This window comes from Glycine soja, chromosome 9 (genome assembly GCF_004193775.1).
Source record: "Glycine soja cultivar W05 chromosome 9, ASM419377v2, whole genome shotgun sequence".
Lineage (NCBI taxonomy): Eukaryota > Viridiplantae > Streptophyta > Magnoliopsida > Fabales > Fabaceae > Glycine > Glycine soja.
In genome coordinates, this window is record NC_041010.1 from 17,102,829 (window position 1) to 17,123,002 (window position 20,174).

A 20,174-nucleotide genomic window follows, 5' to 3' on the forward strand; every position below is an offset into this window, starting at 1 on the left:
TAATCCTCCACTTTTGTGTCTTCCTTGTAAAATCGGGAGATCTTTTGTCTCTCTTTTTCTTCACTCGCCTTTGGCAGATTTTCTTTTCTTTTTCCTTTCTTTGTTGCCCAACTTCATGCATGTGTTGTTTGCATTGCTCTTCCCACCGGTTTAGCGGTGGTTCCTACTCAGGGTTCCTATTTTGTTTTTGTTGTTTTTAGAAAAACAAATATGCTTTGGCTCAGAGGGGGTTGCAAAGGATAAATTAGTGTTTGGGATGTTGAAACACGACCATGTGTCATTTCAAATCTTGACTAGATACTTTTGTATTTTGGACTTTGGTCCTTCCAAGAATGGACTCGGGAAGGTTCCAGATTAGTATACCAGGTGACAGTTGCCCCAGTAAGACTTTTCTGGAAGAACTGCATCAATAATTTTTCATCTTTCGCGTGTGCCCCCATCATCCTACAGTACATCTTCAGGTGATTCTTGGGGCAAGTATTCCCCTTGTACTTATCAAAATCCAACACCTTGAACTTCAGAGGGATGACGACGTCAGGCACTAGGCATAACTCTGCTATACTGGCAAAAGTATAGGTGCCTGATCAAATTGGGGTTGTTGGCTCTCAATGGGTTGAGAGACATGTGCATGATCAGATTGGGGTTGTTGCCTCTCAATGGGCATAGGTGCGGAGTTTTCAACATTTTCATCGGGAGTGTGTGCAACATTGGGAGGCGTATAGTTGGGAGGCAACCCTTATGGTGGGAAGGAATGCTTACTCTGGATCTGCACAAAATAGGGGCCGCCTGCACTTCCCAACACTTTGCCTCCCTGACCTACTATGTCTGAGGCTGGATGACTTACTTGATTGAAGCCAGGTGGGTGAGTCGGGTCCACTTCTGTGGCAGTACTTGTGGCAATAACTGTAGCCGCATTGACCTCCATCATTTTTCTCATACTCATCATGGCTTCCATCATTGTGGTCATTTGCTATTTCATGGCCTCCATGTTGGCCTTCATCTGCTCTTGCACCTCTTCTATTTCACTCATTACTCTAGCTCTGGCACGCATTCGATAAAGGCACCGTAAAGTACATTCTTTCCTTTCGATTACAATTATTATAGTTCTGATTTCAAGGAAAGAATGCAATGAGCAATGCAACCAATGTGAAAAGAAAAAAGCATGGATGTCGGTGAATGATGAATTGTTGAAGTATTGCAAATTTTACACAGGACATTCAGTAGAACATAGGGTTGAATCAATTTAGATTTTCATTAAAACAACATTTTTCATCACATCTTGTTAGAGTCAAAGTGAAACTGGAAATAAAACATGGACAACAACAGTCCTTAATTTTGTAAATTATTTAGCTCAATCATGTGTTGGCAGTAGACAAAGAAGCTATGTAACTCGATCCATCTTCTGCCCCAACTTTTGCAAGCTGGTTACTTTCATACTTGACCTTAACTTGATGAAAACCTTTTCTTAAAAGAATGTGCTTGGTTTGACCCCATAATCCAAGGAAAAGAAATTTTGATTGTCAATACTTCGACAACATATCATAGAGATGAATGATTAGGGCATACTTATGCTATGCATGACAAATGTAATTATGAGATCAAGATGAGACGCCTGAAGAACCATCATTTCCTAGTTAACCATGCATTAGGTACCATGTTAAAATGATTTTCAATCATTTTTTTAAGAGAAATGAGTGTATAATCCCGACATGGTCTGCTTATAGCTATCATCATGGTACCCAATACATGTAACTAAGAATGTGGTGTAAATTTTCATGCTTCATTGTGACTTTCTTTTGTTCTTTTTGATTTTTTTTTGTTCTTAAGGAAAATGCAAGGTATGAGCAACTATGTGTCAGGATCATGCATGAGTGAGCATAACATGCGAACGATGAAAATAGAATGTATGCAATTGGCAGAACAAAAACATGCTAAATGAAGATGTATGATAATGCAATGACTTATGCAAATGCAATGCATGAATATTGTAACGACCCGCCTCGTCGCTATGATATCACCATTCTAAATCACGATTATTTCAAATTTTAAATGAAAACTCCGTTAATTTGCTTATATAAAAAAATGAAAGTAATTTTTGTCTCGACATACATTCACCAAACAACACATTACTTAAGAGGATACATATATATTAGTATAGTAACTCAGTACACATCATTCACATAATGGAAATTAAACTTGTTCATACATATAATTCAAATCTGTGATTTACATCTTTAATTCAACAAAAGAATCATGGAACCAACTATGGAGGAGTTGATTAACAAAACACAACTCTCTCCCAAAATAATCCCAACGTCATCACATCGGCTCGATGCCTCCTCAATAAAATATCACTTCCTGCACCCTACTGCTGTCATTCTGCTCCCACGAACAAGGTACACGATCATCACAGGTATCAACCACACGATACAAAATTGCAAGGGTGAGTTCATTATAAAAAGAACCAATGCTAAATCCAAATAATCACAATTAGCAAGAAAACATAGGCAAACATCATGAGCTTACACAACATTCATTATTCAACACCCACATTCAACAATTATTCATCATCCACATTCAACAATTATTCATCATCCATCCATGGATCCAATCAATACTGCTCAGCATGATGCATGCACCTGACCTACACTCTCAGATGCAATGTGGTACGTACCAACAACCAAGGAAATAGCCTAAGCGTGTCCACACGACACATCACTTAGGGAAACTATGCAGTAATTGTCGAGGCCACCCAGTCGTGCACCGTAAGCCCCCCCCCCCCCTCTGTGATCAGCCTGGGCCACAAGGGAGTTCCCTACCAAGTGTTGCACCCCCTAGTACAAGGTACATACTACCATAGTTTATACTATTTCCCATGTCATATGAGGCATGAAACATGGGCACCATCAAGTACAATGACCATGGATGAGTTAAAGATCCTAAGCCATCCCCTCAGAGATGCTTAAACTCTTTAACCACTCTATTTTCCCCCACCAGGGACATCCGACAAGGTCAATGCACCCCCCATGAACATACACAACATACAACGTATGAACGTGAGCACCATCAAGTATAAAGACCATGGATGAATTAAAGATCCTAAACATCCCCTCAGAGATGTTTAAACTTTTTAACACTCTATTTTCCCTCACCAGGGACATCTGACAAGGTCAATGCACCCCCCCCCCACGAACATACACAACATGCATCATCTTAATGCATTTCCAACATCATCAACATTTCATTTCAATATCATTCTCAACATAAACATCATCTCGTCTCAAAGACGTTATCAACAACAACAACCTCATTCTATATCAACATCATCACATATCAATTTAAAGTCATCAATAGCAACATCAACAGTAAGTCACATTCCGCATGTACATATATCTTTCATGCCTGAGATTCACACTTCTGGGTCTTCAAACAACACAAGTCAAATAAAGATAATAATTTTATTCATCGATTGTATATATATATATCGCATCCCATTCATCGAAAACATGGTTTTCTAGAAAAAAAAATTCAACATCCAACAAGGACAGACATATATTCTCATGGCTAGGTTCCCTGACCCTAACCATGGTGTAGAAACGGTAAATTTAAAATAAACTTCCCTCACCTATCGTGAGCTCCCTGTCAGTTCCTCTTTGTGTCACTTAGAGGTCTCTCTCTCATTCACGCTTGTCGGTCCAACGCAAGTCTCTATTACGCCAAAACGAAAGGAATTTAGTATGGATTTCAAAAACAAGGTCGAAGGCAACATTCGAGGTCAAATACCTTTGTCAAAACATAAAGGGTTGAGGGGTGTTTCGGATTCTACAAATGGAAACATCATTTTGAAATTCTGATCACGCCAATGTGATCGGGGTTTAGTGACTGGCGCAAAAATAACATCAATGTTATAAAAAGATAACTTTTACAATGTTTCATTCTCTAGGGTTTTTCAAAGGAAGTGTAAAAACACCCTATTACAGTACCCAACACATAAGAGATACTAAGAGGAACTCAAACTAGCTAGGAGAAGGTTTAGAAGTCAAGATTACCTCAGAGAAACTTTGAAATGGAGGATTGAGGGATTTTCTCCACCAAATCTTTGAGGAGGATTCTAAGGATTCCGCTCCGATTAAAGTGTTCCTCTTGGTGTGGGGGTCCAACGGCAAGCAACGGCAGCTTATGGTGGCCACCGGTGGTCTTGGGTGGTGAAAAATGAGGTTTTAGGGTTTAGGTGGCGTTTTTGGAAAAGAGGAGAGTGAAAATTCATGTTTTTCACGCTGAGGACGTATTTATAACCTGCAAATTTCACTTAGCGAGATTGTCGCGCTAAGCCGAAATCCACTTCTTGTGCTAAGCATAAGAATTTAGGCTTAGCATAGCCCCCTCTGCACTAGGGCGGGCTTAGTGCACCCTTGGGTGCTCAGCGCAACTTCCTCTCGGTTGGAATTGGGCTTAGCGCACCTCTGGGCGCTCAGTGCAACTTCCTCTCGGTTGGAATTGCGCTTAGCGCGCCATTTGCGCTTTGAGAGAGACCAAAAGTTGTTATTTTCAAGATCTCAACGGTCAAGCTGTGAAAACATGTCTTAGGAAGCTCCAGACAAAATTTGAAGACGATCCAACGGTTAACAAATCCAGGATCACGATTTTACTGAACTAGGTTTAGGCAAAAATCTAAAATCTCATAATTTCAACTTTGCTCAACAAAACTCCACATAACTCAACATCCTCATCAAGAAATTCACACATGACTAATTCAAGTCATATTTCAAATCATTCAAGTCAAACATATATTCAAACAACAAGCTAAATACAAGCAAACATCGATTTATAATTAATAACATTTCAGGGTGTTACAAATATGATAAATGATAAATGCAATAATGATCTGTCCATTATGATTGTAACGACCCGCCTCGTCGCTACGGTATCCACACTCTAATATTAGATAATTTCAATTTTTATAAAAAGAACTCCCTTAATGTTTGCTTATGAAAATAGAACTGATTTTGTCACAACATAAATTCATCCAACAACATGCCATTACTTAAGTGAATATGCATAATTACATAGAAACAATAATTCGGTACATGTCATACACATAACAAAAATTAAATATGTTCATATATATAATTAAAATTCCAGTTTTACATCTTTAACTCAACAAAATAAAACTTAAAAACCAACTACGGGGGATTTGATTACAAAACACAACTCTCTCCCAAAATAACGCCAACGTCATTACGTCGACTCGGCGACTCCTCACCAGAATCTTACTCCCTACACCCTGCCACTGTCATTCTGCTCCCACGAACAAGGTTCGTGATCATCACAGGTATCAACCACATGATACGAAATTGCAAGGGTGAGTTTATTATAAAAGAACCAATACCAATTCCAAATAACCACAATTAGCAAGGAACACAGGCAAACATGATAAGTATACACAACAATCATTATTCAACACTCATATCCAACAAATATTCATCATTCACATCCAACAATTACTCATCATCCATCCATGGACCCAATCAAGACTGCACAGAATGATGCGTGCTCCTGACTCAATACTCAGATGCAATGTGGTACGTACCAACAACAACCAAACCTCAGGAAATAGTCTAAGCGTGTCCACACAACACTCTCACATAGGGAACTGTGCTGAGTTTGTCTAGACCACCCGGTTGTGCACGTAACAGCCCCCCTCCCATAGGTGATCAGCCTGGGAGCCCAAAGGTGTTCCCTACCAAGTGACAGCCCCCTAGTACAAAGTACACTTGGCCACAGTTACTCTATTTCCTGTGTCGTATGAGCTATGATCACGACCAAAAGTAAGTGCCAAAGACCATGGACCAATTAAAGCACCTAAGCATCCCCTCAGGAATGCTTAGATTCTCTAACCACGCTAGTTACCCACATCTGGGCCATCCGACAAGGTCAGTGCACTCTACCCCCCATGACATACACTTCATACGACGTATGATCGTGGCCAAAAGCTAGTGCCAAAGACCCTGGAAGGTCAGTGCACAGTGCCCCCCACGATCATACACAACATCCAACGTATGAACGTGGCCAAAAGCTAGTGCCAAAGACCCTGAAAGGTCAGTGCACAGTGCCCCCCACGAACATACACAACATGCACATGCCAATGCATTTCCAACATCAATCAACAAATCGTATTTCCATGTCATTCACAACATAAATATCATCTCATCTCAATGACGTTATCAACAACAACAACAACCTCATTTCATATTCACATATTCATCAATAATAACAATTCATGTTGACATGGTCTTTATTAACAATGTCATCTCAAATCAATATCATCATAATTATCATTATCATCACATATCAATTAAAATCCTCAATAGCAACATCAACAACAATTCAAACAAACACAACAATATCATTTCCACATGCACGGTCTTCAAACAACACATTTCAAACAACCAAAACAATATCATTCATCACAATACATATATATATATATATATATATATATATATATATATATATCGCATCCCATTAGTTAAAACGTAAATTTCTTTGAAGAAAAATCAGCATGCAACAGGGACAAGCAGATATCCTCATAGCTAGGTTCCCTGACCCTAACTATGGTGTTAAAATGGTAAATTTTATAATAAACTCCCCTTACCTATCGTGAGCTACCCCGCGGATTCCTCGTCGCGTCACTTGAAGATTCCTTTTTGTCCTTGCTCGTCGATTCCACACAAGCCTCTACCATGCCAAAACGAAGGAGACTTAGTATCGATTTCAGAAAACAAAGCTAGTAACAGTGCTCTGGGTCAAACACCCATATCACTACATGAAAGAACTGAGAGCATTTCGGGTTTTACAAAGGAACGTCATTTGGAAATTCCGACCACGCCAATGTGACCGGGGTTCAGTGTAGGTTACAAAAATAACATGCATTTCATGAAAGGATAACGTTTACAAAGTCTCTTTCTCTAAGGTTTTTCAAAGGAAGCATAAGACATGCAATGGCAGTTCCAAAGTCAGAAAAGATTCAAAGACAAGATGAAACTAACAAGAAATAAGCATAGAACCATGGTTACCTCAAAAGAAAACGAAAGGTCAGATTAGGGTTTTCGTTCTCTACCGAAACCGCAAGCCAAGTTGGAAGATTCCGCTTCGGTTGAAGGGTTCCTCTCGGTGTGGGTTTTCAATGGAGAACAATGATGGTTTGTGGTGGCTAATGGTGGCTGTGGGTGATGGAGAAAGTTGTTGGAACTTTAGAAATGACTTTGGAAGAAAGAAAGAAGAAGAAATGACGTTTTTCCTAAGCTACAAGAAAGCAAAGGCTGAAATGCTTAAATAAGAGATGCTCTCGGGAACGGAAGCTTATAGCATACTCCAGATATCTTTTCAAATATCCCAACGTTCAGATCATGGAAAAGTGTCTCGTGAAGTTGAAAACCAAATTTCGAGAAGATCCAACGGTTAACGAAGGCTGGGAAGCGTTTTTACCGAGGCAGCTTCATGTAGTTTTCTCTAGAAGCTTCATTAAGAGGCTTCCTCCAGAAGCTTCATTAAGAGGCGTCTAGCATACTCCAGATATCTTCTCAAAGATCCCAACGGTCAGATCATGGAAATTGTCTTGTGAAGTTGCAGACCAAATTTCGAGAAGATCCAACGGTTAAAGAAGGCTGGGCAGCATTTTTACCGAGGCAGCTTCATGTAGCTTTCTCTAGAAGCTTCATTAAGAAGCTTCTAGCACACTCCAAACATCTTCTCAAAGATCCCACGGTCAGATCATGGACAAGTGTCTTGTAAAGTTTCAGAACAAATTTCGAGAAGATCCAACGGTTAAAGAAGGCTGGGCAGCATTTTTACCGAGGCAGCTTCATGTAGCTTTCTCTAGAAGCTTCATTAAGAGGCTTCATCCAGAAGCTTCCTCGTGGCTTCTTTGAGAAGCTTTCTCAAAAGGCTTCTTTGAGAAGTTAGATCCTTATCTATCCACACCCCTCTATTAACTAAATTAACTTCCTTAAAAATAATTACGGATGAAAATAACGCAACAAATAATCAAACATCAAACATAATTACTAATAATATATAGATATATATATCAGGGTGTTACAATGATGCCATGAAGAGATGCATGATGGAATCAAGGAACAAGCCAGAGTGAGTTTTCTATGTGCCCCTAATTCAGGATCCTAATGGAGGGGATCAAAAGTTCGCTATCCGATGATAACTCCCAAGGGTGGTTGTATGTAACTTTCAAGGTTTCTAGAGATATCATCCTCTTTGGTAACAACATTATGGCGATAGGGACTACCAGCGACAACACATCATCAAAAGAGGAAAACTCTAGATGAGGCTTCACTGTTTTCAAGCGAGTTGGAGACCCAACATGACCACAGATCAACCTCCACTCCTTATGGCTCATACAAACCCGAGTATAGGGCCTAACATCTCCATGTATGTGCAAAAGTGTAGGTGCCATGTGTGCATAGAACAAAAATATTTCTAACTATGAATGTAACAGATAGACAGACACACACCAAACACAGTAACATAGCAAATTTTATACACAAATATGAACAAAACAAAAGATAAAAGAGGAGAGGGAGCATAAATAAAGAAGAAGTCACGATAAAACATTGCACATTGATCGAATGCCTTAACTCTCTAACAAGTCCCCAGTGGAGTCGCCATCTGTCACAACCTACCCTACGACGAGAGGGCGAGGCGAAAAGAAAAGTACGTCTTCTCATGAAGAAAATGCATGGAGTCGCCACCAATGTTTATTCGAGGAAAATGCTAGAAAAACCAAAAAGAGGTCTGCGAATTTTGAAAATAAGGGTTCGGGAGTTATTTACGCATGGGGAAGGTATCAACACCCCACGCGCCCATCACAAGGGATGGCAGCCTTTAATTGAGTGTGCACAATGTGACTTCAGAATTATTTACTTTTCCCTTTTTATATTTTTTTATCATTTTGGGGTCAACAAGGGTGTTGCCCTTGCTTCTACGTATCCTCAGGTGTGATGAGGAATTCAAACCTACATAGCTCTTTTAGTCTGAATGTTTTGTGTGTTAAATTGGTTTTTTATGTTTATGAAAGATTCATTTTAATTGCGAACAAAAAGTCATTTAAGGCGTTGGATCTTGAAACGATCTTTTAAATTTGAAAAACAGAGAGAATCATTAAAGCGTTAGACCTTGAAACGATCTTTTAAATTTGAAAAGCGGAGAGAATCGTTAAGGAGTTGGACCTTGAAATGATCTCAAGTGATATTTGATAAAAAGAAATTAGTTATGAGTTGGTTTTATCTTGGTTCTGTTTATTAACTTTCAATCTTTCTAAAGACAACTTTACAACACTAGTGATCGGTTAAGATTGAACTTTACAAAGAAAAACGAGATCGCCAATGATAGATGGAAAAGATGGATGTGCATATAATAACAAGGGAGACCCCTATGGGTACATAGATCATATTCAAATCTTAAAAACAAAACTAACCGACAGTCGCACGAAGAACACCGAACAAGGAACGATGGGTTGGATCGAGTGGCCTCAGAATAATTAAGAAAGAGGGTTGAATTAATTATTCCTAAACCTTTACTAATTAAAAAATTACTATTCTAAGGCTTTTACTAAATTGTTAAGAGAATGAGGAGTAGAATAGAAACTTAACAGAAAGTAAAAGCGGAAATTAAATGCACAGCGGAAAGTAAAAGAGTAGGGAAGAAGGAAACAAACACACAAGAGTTTTTATACTGGTTCGGCAACAACCCTTGCCTACATCCAGTTCTCAAGCGACCTGTGGTCCTTGAGATTTCTTTCAACCTTGTCAAAACCCTTTTACAAGCAAAGATCCACAAGGGATGTACCCTCCCTTGTTCTCTTTGAACCTAGTGGATGTACCCTCCACTAGAACTGATCCACAAGAGATGTACCCTCTCTTGTTCTCAGTCAAACCCAAGTAGATGTACCCTCTACTTGTACCACAAAGGATGTACCCTCTACTTGTACCACAAAGGATGTACCCTCCAATGTGTTAAGACAAAGATCTTAGGCGGTTAAACCTTTGATACTTTGTGAATGGGGATACAAAAGAATTCTCAGGCGGTTAGTCCTTTGAACAATTTTGTATTAGGGAAAGGGAAGAATCAAAAGAATTCTCAGACTGTGTCGTTTTGAATTCCTTGACAAGGAAGAAGGGAGACACAAAAGAATTCAGGCGGTTAGTCCTTTGTTCTTTTGGAAAAGGGAGAAGAGTGACACAAAAAGAATTCAGGCGGTTAGTCCTTGGCGAATTCTTATTGGCAAAGGGAGAAGAGATGAAAAGAAAGAATAGCACAAGTTTTCAAGGTTTGGAAAAACCAGAAAACTTTGGAAAGCTTTTGGAACAAAGAAGAATAAGTTCAAAGAGATTCAAGGCTTGTAAAGGATTGTATAAGATTGATTGGAAAAGTATTAGAAAGAATGATTGGAAAAGTATTCAAGATTATTGAAATGCAAAACAAAGCCTTGCTTTTATAGACTCTTCATGTCTGGTCAAGACAACCATTTAGAAGAGTTATAACTTTTAGAAAAACTTAAAACCAATTTGAAAAAGTCAAAAACCATTTGAAGAGTTACATCTTTTGATTTATTCAGAAACAAACACTGGTAATCGATTACCAAATCAGTGTAATCGATTACACAAGGCTTTTATGTGAAAGGATGTGACTCTTCACATTTGAATTTGAATTTCAACGTTCAAAGGCACTGGTAATCGATTACCAAAACATTGTAATCGATTACAGTTTTTTGAAATTAATTGGAACGTTGTAAATTCAGTTTGAAAACTTTTTCAAATCCATTTTGCTACTGGTAATCGATTACAATAATCTGGTAATCGATTACCAGAGAGTAAAAACTCTTTGGTAAACATGTTTTGAGAAAAATCATGTGCTACTCAATTTTTTGAGAAAAACTTTTCATACTTCTCTTGATTAAGCCTTCTCTTGATTCTTGAATCTTGAGTCTTGAATCTTGATCTTGATTCTTGAGATCTTGAACCTTGAATCTTGATTCTTGACTCTAAACTTTCTTCTTGAGTCTTGAATTCTTCTTGATTCTTATCTTGAACTCTTGAATTGTTCTTGATTCACTTGAGTTGTTCTTTGATTGATCTTTGATTCACTTGAGTTGTTCTTTGATTGATCTTTGATTCACTTGAGTTGTTCTTTGATTGATCTTTGAGCTTTTTGTCATCTCCTTTGTCATCATCTTTTGTTATTATCATTGTTATCATCAAAACACCTTTGAATCACCTTTGATTCGCCATGAAGCTTTGCTTCTACACGATGTAGGGAATGATCACGGTCGCGATTCGGTAGCGCCTCAGCTTCATTTCCACTTCTTTCTTCTTCTTCTTTCTTAATTCTCTCAATTCTCTCCACCTTTGAACCATGGAACCCTTCCTCGGCCTCCCTAGCATGCCTATTTATAGGAAAATAGGCACTTGGGGCAATAGTAGCTCGCCCAGGCGAGCTAAGCCTTAGTCATGAAGCAATGAACTCGCCCAAGCAAGCTGGAGCTCACCCAGGCGAGCTGGTTTATTAACATTGAAGTCTTTTAGTGGCCTAGGTGAGCCAAAGGCTAGCCCGGGTGAGCTAGGATCCAGGAAACCATGGAAAAGACCCTTTTGCCCTTCTTTCTTGGTATCTCTTGCCTTCCTGATCGAAACACTGAATGGTCCCTTGCTTTGCACGGTAACTGACATTCAACACCATAAGTCAACTAGCAAGGATCAAAAGATCAACGAACAATAGTCCAGGGACGAAATTAGGGTATGACATGTGCCAACAAAGCATCCTGTGATGTGAGCTCCAACAAACTTCTCTTTGTAGAAATGTGAGTCCTATCATGCAATATGGCATGGTCATTGGCTGCCATGTTTTCAATCAATTCCATGGCTTCCTCAGGAGTCTTTAATTTAATCTTTCCTCCAACTGAATCATCTAGCAATTGTTTAGATTGGGGCCACAAACCATCAATGAAAATGTTGAGCTGAATAGGTTCAGTAAACCCATGAGTTGGAGTCTTTCGAAGTAGACCACGAAATCACTCTAAGGCTTCACTCAATGATTCGTCTAGAAACTGATGGAATGAGGAAATCTCTGCCTTTTCCTGAGCTGTCTTCGACTTGGGAAAATACTTCTTCAAAAATTTCTCAACCACTTCTTCCCAAGTTTTCAAGCTATTTCCCTTGAATGAAGACAACCACCTTTTGGCTTCACCGACTAGTGAAAATGAAAATAGATTAAGTTTGATGGCATCTTTTCAGAACTCCTGCTATCTTCACAGTATTGCATATTTCAATGTATGTGGCTAAATGAGCATAGGGGTCTTCATTTGGTAAACCAGGAAAGAGATTTCCTTGAATAAGCTGAATCAAGGAATGCGAGTATGAAATGTTTGTTGCTTGAACTTCTAGCTGCGTTATGCTAGTGAAAAACTACAACATGGTTGAACTAGAATAGTCCTCAAGACTCACCCTTGGTGGCTGATCTTTTGCCATTATGTTTGCTTCAGAGGCACCAACTTCAGATTCTATCAGTTCAATGGGAAATGATGATGAAGATTCAGATGAAGGCATCCTCTCGTCACTGAGGTCAGTTGTCCTATCCTGTAGCTCTCTTCTTTTCTTTGCTGTGTTGTTTCTTCTACAAGTAGACTTAATCTCCAAATCCAATGGAGCTTAAGTCCCCTGCAGGATTTTTACCTCGCATAAAAGAAGCAAGCTGCTACAGAGCAATTAACCAAGACAAGAGATTAAATTAAATTGAAAAGAACTAACAGCACAAAAACAAATCAATGAATAAAGAATAATTGCTTCCAAACTGTGACATACACATTAAGTAAAAAGAAATTCCCAGCAACAGCGCCAAAAACTTGTTAACCGATTGCCAAGTGCACCAATTCGTTCAAGTAGTAATTAAAACGGTAAGACCGAGTATCGTATCCAAAGGGAATTTCTTGTACTTCAATGACACATATTCAGTTTGTAAGCAATTTTTAGTTGAAGTAAAGTGAAATGAAGCAGCTCATTCATGTCATCAAGTAAACTATAATAATTTTTCTTAACTTAAAAGCAAATGCTCAAAATAAACGTTGAGATTGAAACGAAACGAATACCAAGGTGAATATGTCGGGGAGCATTCTACTAAACATTCTCTTGATGTGATTGATGAAGTTTTCTCTATTTAACATTATCCTAATATTCTTTGCACCGTCTAATTTACTCTAACTGCAATCCCTCACATGAAAGAGCCTAACCCTCCTAGTTTCATTCTTGATTCCTCAACAAATTCAGTCTAAGTAAGCTGCATTACGAATTAGATGCAATTTCTACTAGATTACTTCACACTATTCCTAGAAATGAAGGCTTCTAGTTGTTCTACCAAGTTCTAAGGACTAAAAGCATTTCCCAACACTTAAGTCCTAACAAAACATATAAATGGATGGTCAAGCCACAAATATTAAAAATAACCACAAATAGAAGCAGAGAACACTAGCAAATAATATTAAATAGATAGTTAGAGTTTTTACATCAAGGGTGCTCAGTGGAAAAATCCCTCCAACAATGAAGTGTTTAGCCCTCCATTAGCATGGAGAGCTCATTACAAGGCTAAAAACAAGATAGAAATGGAGTGGTGAAGTAAAGGTATGAAGAAAGCAGCTTCATTTCCTTCCCTCAGCCTTGATGCTCTATTTTCTTCTCCCTACGCTGCATGTCTCTTTGTTTTTCTTTCTCTTCCAATTTTAAAGACTTTTGGGCTTTTCATATTACGAACGCGAGCTCAACGAGCATGTTCCCTTAGCGAGAGTTAGTGACTGGGCACTTAACGGATGTGGACGCGCTAAGCATGAGAAGCGACAAAGGGTTCACTGGGCGAGCTGGCTGCGCGCTTAGTGCACTGCTTTCTGCCTTTACATTCTCTAAGGCTCTTCTCTCACAGAGTGATCTGGCTTCCTCACTAAGTGGATTAGCCTCGCTTAGCTAATCTGGCTCGTTGAGTGAGCTCTTCAGCAGCACTTCCAAATCTTCCTTTCTTAAACCTAAAAATCCAAATAATAACAATATTAATCATCAAAATGAAGCCTCCACTGTGTAAAACTCACACACAATCAATTATTTACAAAACTCCCACAAGAAACCATAAAATTATAGGCACATTGCTACTTTTTATCTACTCTTTAATGCATTTTGTACTCTTAAATAGCAATTATCAGCTACTATTAGTGAATAAGAGAAGAAAAGAAAAGAACTTTATAGTAACTCACAACTTCATAATCGTTTGGTTATGAAGATTTTTTCTGGGAAGTGAGTTGTATCTTTTGAGTTGAAGAAGATCACCTTCTCAATCCAACAAGGTTTTTGTGGAAAGATTGTGTCGCAACCTACCCTTCGGCGGGAGGGCGAGCGAGACTTAAGGGTGCGCCTTCCAAAAAAAGGAAAATGTGTGGGAGTCGTCACCAATGTTTATTCAAGGAAAACGTTAGAAAAACAAAAAAAGGGTCTACAAATTTTAAGAATAAAAAGGTTCGGGAGTTGTTTATGTACGGGGAAGGTATTAGCACCCGACGCGTCCGTCACAAGGGACGGCAGTCTTTAGTCAAGTGTGCAAAATCATGACTTCAATATGTATTTGTTTTCCCTTTTTTATGATTTTTATCTTTTGGGGTCGACAAGAGTGTGGCTTTTGCTCCTACGTATCCTCAAGTGCGATGAGGAACTCAGACCTATATAGTTCTTAAAAGCAAGAAAATTATACATAGGGGTTGATTTTAAACTTTTGAAAGGTTCATTTTAACCGATAAAAGTAAAAGAGATCGTTCAGGCGTTGGACCTTGAACGGATTCAAGCGATTTTTATGGGTAAAAGCTTGGTTATGTGTTGATTTTAACTTTGGTTTTACTTATTTACTTTCAAACTCATTAAAAGATGACTTGCGAAGTAAATGACCGGTTAAAACTTTATTTTACACTGATAAAGTGAGATTACGGCACAAACAATCAGTTGAAATTTTATTTTACAATGATAAAGTGAGATTACGGCACAAACGATCGGTCGAAACTCACTTTACACAAAGAAATGAGATCACTGATGGTAGAAGAATGAAGATGAAGATGCGAAAAGCAAGAAGGGACCCCTAAGGGTGCATAGAATCAATTCAAAACTTCAAAATAAAAACTAACCGGTCAATGAACGAAGAACGATGTAGGAATCGATCACGGAAGCGCCTCGACCTTGTTTTTTCTTCTTCTTTCTCCTTCTTCTCACTAATTTCACTACAATGCTCTCAATATATGAAGCTGAACCCCTTCCTTCAGCCCCCTCATGCTTATTTATAGAAAATGAAGGGAGTAGGTTGAACAGCAACTTGCCCATGCAAGCTGTTGCTTCAACCTGAAGTAACCTTGCTCGCCCAGGCGAGCTAGTTACTTCACTCCTAAGTTTTCTAGTGGGCCCAGGGGTCTGAAAAAGCCTCTGTCATACCCTAATTTCGTCCGGGGACCATCCATTGTTGGGATGCGACCCTCGTTTGACCACTTCGAGGTACTTGGCACCTATCGTTAGGCAATTCGTGAAGTTCCAAGACATGCCAGAAGTCAAAAGAAAGCATTGTAGCACAATCCGTAAAGTTTTGTAACATTCCAGAAAGCAAAAAAGGGATGATTACATAATTTGTAAGGTTCCGTAACATTACGGAAGGAAAACAAGTATCGTTACGTAATTCATAAGTTTCCGTAACGTTACGGAAAAAGAATCAGCAAAAAAAGGCAAGGGGTGTATTTAGTAAAAAAGGGGTGCAAATAACAACCAGGCCCATTTGGGCCTTCCAGGAAGTTCTCCAGAAGGCACCGCCTTCTGGAGGAAGCAACCTAGCTCGCCTGGGCGAGCTGGGTGGCAAGCTTCTCCTTCCTTTTCCTATAAATAGGGGAAGGAGGGAAGAACAAAAAGGTTCAACCCTCCTAGTATCTGAGACTCACTTAAAATTAGTGAGAAAAATTGTTTCCGTGAAGAAAATCCAAGCCGAGGCGCTTCCGTGACGTTTCCGTGGGTTATTTCGCGAAGATTTTCAACCGTTCTTCATCGTTCTTTGTTCATTCTTCGTCGTTCTTCGGTCTTCAACCGGTAAGTTCCCGAAATCGAACTTTTCAATTCATTCTATGTACCCTTAGTGGTCCTCATTTGTTTCGCGTGCTTTTATTTCCATTTCATTTACTTTCCGTACCCCTTTTGACGTGCTTTAGTCATTTATTTAAGTCATTTTCTTGCCTAATCAAAAATAAAATAAATTTTCACCGATCGTTCATATTGTAACATCCTTTAATTTCTGTTAAAATGAATTCCGACCATTCGGTCATGCCGTAACCACGTTTAAAACCAAAAAGAGGCAAAATAATAATATAATAATCAAAAAATATCTTTTAGTAAAATAACCAAAAAAATCAATCGGATGTTTTTCTTTGGGATTTTTCTTTCTTAATCGAATCGACTAATAACCAAAGTGAAACTAAGGCTGAAATCAATTCATAAATCAAACTTTGGTCATCACCTAGAAAGCCATTTTAAAGGTCCAACGCCTTAAAATGGTCTTTTCCACCTTTATTGTTTAAACATAGATTTCTAAAAAAGCCTAAAATCAATACGTAACTTTATTACCTCTTGCAAAAATAAAGAGATCATTAATGGTCCAATGCCTTAATGTTTTCTCTCTTTTCAAAAGAATCGAAAGATTGTTTAATTGTCCAATGCCTTAAATGACCTTTCATTCAGTAAAAACATATCTGCAAAAAAAGATAAAAAAATAACTTAACCAAACGCTTTGTTCACAAAGAACTACGTAGGTCTGATTTCCTTATCACAATTGAGGAATACGTAGGAGCAAGGGAAACCCCTCGTCGACCACAAAAAGATAAAAAAAAATATAAAAAGACATAAGAACGTAAAAAAGGGAAAATAATATAAATTGAAGTCACATTTGCACAATAGATTAAAGGTTGCCGTCTCTTGTGACGGACGTGTGGGGTGCTAATACCTTTCCCGTGCGTAAATACAACTCCTAAACCTTTCACTTAAAGTTCGTAGACCACATCTTTTCCGTTTTTTCCGACGTTTTCCTCAAATAAACGTTGGTGGCGACTCCGCGCGTATTCCTTTTTTGGAAGACGCACCCGCGAGTCTCGCGTCGCCTTCCCGCCGAAGGATAGGTTGCGACAGCCTCCAAATCACCCTTTTACCCTCATTCTTGGGTATTTTTCATATTCTTTCCCGAAACGTCGAAAAACCTTTTGGATTGCACGACAACTGATGTTAAGCATCTCAATTCGACTGGCAAGAATCAAAATGTTTGCAAATGATCGTCCCCGGACGAAATTAGAGTCTGGCAGATTGGTCAAGTTGTATCTCTCTTACTCGTTTTTTTTGTATGGTTTTACACGATCTTTTTTGTTATGCATGAATTACTTAAAGCATTCTAGAATAATGTTTTCTAGTTTAGGCTAAGAGTAGGGTTCTCTAGGCTTATATTCACAAAGGACCCTAGTGTTGGGTGCCTTAGTCTCTTTTTTCGTTGTGGGAATTGTAGATTGGCTTTGATTGCTTGTAAGGATTCTTGATGCATAGTGAAAATCTAATTCTAGTTTTGGATTAGATAATTAGATTAGCATCTCTAGTAATAGAAAGCGAATTAGTATAAAAAGATTGTGTCTTTCTTCTCATGTTCTGATCTTTTTCTCTCATTCAAGTATTAATACAGTTTTTTGTAAAGTTTCAAGTTTTATATTTATGAAAGAAAGTATGTTAATGAAGGATCATGTTTAAGGAATGATTGATTAAGTATTGATTACGTTTGATTCATATATGTGTTTGTGATACGATCCATACAAAAGTTTTTTGTAACTTTGCTTTTTAAAAGTTACATTTTGTTTTGAAAACCAATTCACCCTTCACCCCTCTTGGTTTATTAAGTTCCATCGTCTTTTTTCAATTGGTATCATAGCTAATTCTTGAAAGCTACTCAATATCATAGTTTTTCTAAACGATGGTCTCAAAACAAATCACTTTCAAAGAGAGTACATCTTTGAATTGACCTCCTTTGTTTGAGGGTGAACATTTTTCTTTTTGGAAAAAGAGAATGGAATCTTTATTCAATCAATTGATCTTGGTGCATGGAATGCCATCATTAAAGGTCCTTTCATTCCTACTAAAGAACTAAATGGTGAATTAATATCGAAAGAATGGGATGAAATGAGAGATGATGAGAAAAGAAAAGTGCAAGATGATAAAAAGCTAAAAACATTTTAACTTCTGGTTTATCTTTTGATGAATTCCTTTGTACTGCAAGGTGAAAAAGTGCAAAAGAAATTTGGAATGTGCTTGAAGTCACTCACGAAGGAATAGAGGATGTGAGAAGAGTGAGAAAGCACACTCTTGAATCCGAATATGAAGCGTTCCAAATGAAGAATGGGGAAACCATTTCAGAACTTCAAACAAAAATGTTTGAAGATGAAGAGCTGGACATCAAGATTTTAAATTGTCTTACAAGAACTTGGGAACCAAAGATTACAACAATCAAGGAATCCAAGAATCTAGCTACTATGACAATGGAAGCTCTCTTCTGTAAATTGCTTGCCTATGAACATGAACTGACTCAACAGTGTTATGCAAAAGAAACATAAAAGAAAAGAAAAGGAATTGCACTAAAAGTAAACTCCTCAAGGGAAGAATACAAAGATAGTTCTAGCGGTGAGGAAGATGTAGAAAACTTCAATTTGATGGTAAGAAAAATTGGAAAATTTCTTAGGAAAACCAAGGACATAAAATTCTCTAAATCGTCCAAGACTGAGAACAACAATAACAACAATAGCTACACATGTTTCAAATGTGGTAAACAAGGTCATATAAAATCCGAGTGTCCTATCTACCTTAGAAAACATGGTGAGAAGAAAGGAAAGAAGGACATAAAACAAAAGAAAGCCTACATAGCATGGGAAGATAGTGCGTCAACAACCTCCGACTCTTCCAGTGATGAAGAAATTGCAAATGTATGCTTAATGGCAATGTCCATGAATGATCCATCAACAAATGAAGAAATTGAGGTAAATCATGATTTTGAAGAAATTCAAGAAGCATTTAATGAAATGCATGAAGAAGCTCAAAGGCTTGTTGTTTTAAATAAAAAGCCAAAAAGCAAACTGAAAGTACATATCACTAAATTGGCTTCTACACAAGGTAAGTTGAATGAATTAAAGAAAGAAAATGAAAAGCTTGTTTCAAGATGTAAAGCCACTGCTTGTGATGATATCTCTACTTCCTTTAACATGGATGATTACAATTTTTTGCATAAAGGGCTAGGGGGGTCAATTATGTGGAAGCAATGCTTTCCAAGATTATTTTGATGATGTCAAAGACTCAAGTCAAGAATCAAGAGTCAAGCAAGTTTCAAGAATCAAAGAGTCGTTCAATCAAGATTCAAGATTAAAGTGAAGATTCAAAGAGAAGACTCAATTAAGATAAGTATTAAAAGAGTTTTTCAAAATATTGAATAGCACAATTTTGTTCAAGAGAATTTTTCAAAGAAAAATCTTTTACCAAGAGTTTTACTCTCTGGTAATCGATTACCTGAAGGCAGTAATCGATTACCATTAGCCAACTTTCTTTTCAAACTGATTTACAAAGCTATAATCGATTACCATAATCATGTAATCAATTACCAATGTTTTAAAACGTTAGATTTCAAATTTCAAGAGTCACAACTTGTGATAAAACTTTTTCAAATAATTTCAAACTTGTGTAATCAATTACACAATACTTGTAATCAATTACCAATGTTTTTAAACATTGGTTTTCAAATTTAAACATGAAGAGTCACATCTGTTGATGTGTAATCGATTACAATACAATGGTAATCGATTACCAATGACTTATTTTGAAAATTAAATTACCAAAAGTCACAATTCTTAAAGTGACTAGTTTCTGAAGATTTTTCAAAAGTCACAACCTTTAAAGTGACTAGTTTTCAAAAGAGTCACAACTTTTAAAGTGACTAGTTTTCAAAAGAGTCACAACTTATAAAAAGTGACTAGTTTTGAATAAATTTCCAAGAGTCATAAACTTTTAACTTGAGTCATCAAATGACAATAA